The sequence below is a fragment of the Nematolebias whitei genome, unplaced genomic scaffold (assembly GCF_014905685.2).
Source record: "Nematolebias whitei isolate Nwh7 unplaced genomic scaffold, NemWhi1 Nwh_scaf_1472, whole genome shotgun sequence".
Taxonomy (NCBI): domain Eukaryota; kingdom Metazoa; phylum Chordata; class Actinopteri; order Cyprinodontiformes; family Rivulidae; genus Nematolebias; species Nematolebias whitei.
Window position 1 is genome coordinate 435 of NW_023620017.1, and position 3,232 is coordinate 3,666.

The following is a 3,232-nucleotide window of genomic DNA, read 5'->3' on the forward strand; positions in this document are numbered from 1 at the left end:
CGTCTGTAGTTGTTAGCATCTGTAGTTGTCAGCGTCTGTAGTTGTTAGCATCTGTAGTTGTTAGTGTCTGTAGTTGTTAACATCTGTAGCTGTTAGCATCTGTAGTTGTTAGCATCTGTAGTTGTTAGCGTCTGTAGTTGTTAACATCTGTAGCTGTGAATGTCTGTAGTTGTTAGCATGTGTAGCTGTTAGCGTCTGTAGCTGTTAGGGTCTGTAGTTGTTAGCATCTGTAGCTGTTAGCGTCTGTAGTTGTTAGCATCTGTAGCTGTTAGCATGTGTAGCTGTTAGCATGTGTAGCTTTTAGCATGTGTAGCTGTTAGCATGTGTAGCTGTTAGCATGTGTAGCTGTTAGCATGTGTAGCTGTTAGCATGTGTAGCTGTTAGCAGCCACGTGTCGTCGCGTGCTTGGATAATCTAGTCTCGTGACTGTGTCTCTATTTTTCTGTGTAGGAGCAGGAGCTTCACGTCAGACCTCCACCAACCACATGTTTGTTCTCTAACAGGTATGGTTGTAATTTCTAGTTAAGTTGTTCAATATTAAACTTCGGTCCAGCAGCCTCCACTTCAAAAAGTCAGCGCTCACGCGGTTTGGTTGTGAACGCGCTAACACCACCAGGTAGTCACGCTTGCGAGGTTCTTTCAAAATAAAAGCTGATGTGTGTCTCCTGTTGGTCCAAACTCTGGACATAAAACACATGTTAGCACTGGAAGCTGTAACGGGACCAACATTCCTGCTCAGCTGTTTCCACAAAAAGTTTCAATCTCGCCCCCATATCCAAAGAGTAGAGAACTTTTTGTGTTGTAAGTTAAATAAATAAAAAACTCCAATGAGTTTTTCATGTTTTGACTCGAGTTGATTGAAGTCATTCTTGCTGGTCCATGTTCAGAAATGATTTTTAATGTCCGCCTGTGAATATGATCCATAATATTTGACTTTAGTCTCTGTTTTGTGGTTATTTGTATGTTCATGATGTGAGAATGTTCAATTGTTTTCCCTGAAGTTTCCATTAATATTAAAACAAAACTCTTAGTTTCCAGTGACCAGTCTCACTTCAGGCTGACGGTAGAACATCTCCAGATGTTGCTCACCAGATGTCACCAAGATCTCATGTGGAATTTCAAAATAAAGGCCCTCCAAAGTTGGACATTTTCCATAGAATTGTCCCTAAGTTTCTGTGTTTGTTGCTCGTTCTTCAGGATGTTGTAGAAACAGCGAGGGTAAGTACGGCTTTACCAGAAATCACATCATTAGTGCAGAAAATTTATTGTCTCGTTGAAATGCAACATAGTTCAAGTAAAAACAGGAATGTTTCATTTAAAATCATTTATATGTTTAATGTTTTTAAGTGACAATAACCATTTGGAAAAATAAAGTTCAAATTGTACATTAATGTCAGAAATGACATTTATATCATTTTAACATGAAGTGTTTGTTTTTCCTGGTAAATGTTGAGAATTACAAGAGCTTTGTGTTATTTGTCCATGTCGACCAAAATCACTGGAGGTTTCTGGTTAGTTGCATAAAAATGATACTTGTTGTTCTCTCAGAACATTTTAATTTAAAGTTTCATGTTTTGATTTGTGCAGAAACTCTGTGAACCACACAGTCTTTCTGGTGGATCAAGTTCAGCAGAAGACGATTCAAAAGCTGCAAAAACATTTAGGTAAGTATTTATTAAGAGACAGAGGAGAAAAGTCTAACACTGAATTATATCTGGTGAGCTGCTTTTAAAATGATTTTAGTTGCTGTTATGGCCATGAAGGACAGAGTGCACGTTTTATTCAAGTTTGATTCAGGAACATCATAAATTACACATGAATGTTTTTCACTGAAACTAAATGAATCTTCAAACTTGTTCCTGATCATTTTGAAAGAGATTTAGTAACAACTTGAGTTGGACACATCATGCCAGTGTAAGGACGACACGTGTTCCTTGTGTTGTGGCTCCTACAAAGTTTCTGAACACTTGAAGTCGTCCTGCTACATTTATTAAACATCAAATGTCTCTACAGCTTTCTGTTCTTTGATCAAATAGATTTTCTGAGTCATTAAACTTCATTTCCTTCAAACTACTAATTGGTTTTGATTTGTTCAAAAACCCACATTTCTCTAAGTCAATTGATGAAAACGTGCACGTTATTAAAATGCAGTCAGTTCTCACACTCACTGTTAAAGTCTAATAGAAAATAAATCAGTCAGAGTTCATTTAAATGTTGCTCATTAATTGTTCTTTTAATTGTAATTAGAATATTTAGCTGATGTTCAAATCAGTTCCTACAACTTGTGTTTCTTGAACAATTAGTTTCAAATATTTACTGATTCTATTAAAAGCTGCAACAGAGTTGAGCTGAACTGAAGGAGAGCGCGTCAGAAAAATGTGATTGTGTGACGTTAAATAGAACGGAGGCGTCGTGCTCCAGCCGCTCCAAAAGGATGGAAATATCTGCTGGGACATTGTTGTGGTAGTTGTTCACTGGAAAGTTGGTGAAACTTCATGTGTGGAGCTTTTGTTACTTGTTTATTGTTTGTACCTTTTCTTATGGTTTCTATATTTTTTAGATTGCCAGAGAAGTGATGAAGACTTTCCTGATATTCCAGCATCAGGTTTGAAAGATCCAAACTGGAAATCATAAAGTAAAGAGGAATGGGTCAACAGATACTGACTGCATCAGGTTTGGTCCTGAAGGTTTGATTTCAACATTCTAATAGACTTATGCATTATTGTCCAACAAGGAAGTGACTAAAAATAGTTCACTCTGAAGATAATAATATTTTAAAGTACAAAGGTTGTTAAGAAGGTGAAGAGGAGACGAATAATATCTGATTGGTTGAGCTGAGAAATGAAAAGGCTGAATGTGATTCAAATAAGTGATAAAGTTCACAATCACATTTGACTCTTCAAGAGAATTGTGTGTAAATAAATCAAACAATGATGTGTTTGAAGCTTTAAGGTCAAAATGCAGGTAAATCCAGTCAGAAATGTTCTTCGTATAAAACTAAACACTAGAACTCGACCTGACTGGATAAATGTGGATCCAGCAACACAATTCCCTCAAAAACTACGTTTCTACTGCAGCTTTGCAAAGTATTACTGTGTGAATGTAAAATATGTCGTATTTAATTGTAATATGTTTCTTCTGAGTGTTTTGTCTGGCTCCATGTTACTTCATTAGTTGGGTCCATGTTTGGTTTGTGATGAACAGAACTCCACAATCAAATCAAACCATCCAG

The 3,232-nt window shown here is 36.7% G+C and overlaps 1 long non-coding RNA gene across 2 annotated transcripts; it reads left to right on the forward strand.

The window, feature by feature from the left end:
- The first annotated feature begins 339 nt into the window (after positions 1 to 339).
- LOC119429465 lies at positions 340 to 2,965 on the forward strand. 2 transcript variants are annotated; one of them, XR_005187786.1, is made up of 3 exons: positions 340 to 503; positions 1,588 to 1,664; positions 2,561 to 2,965. It is a non-coding gene; the product is annotated as an uncharacterized LOC119429465 (long non-coding RNA). The 2 variants fall into 2 exon arrangements; XR_005187785.1 differs by lacking the exon at positions 340 to 503 and adding an exon at positions 1,091 to 1,218.
- Positions 2,966 to 3,232: the final 267 nt, after the last annotated feature.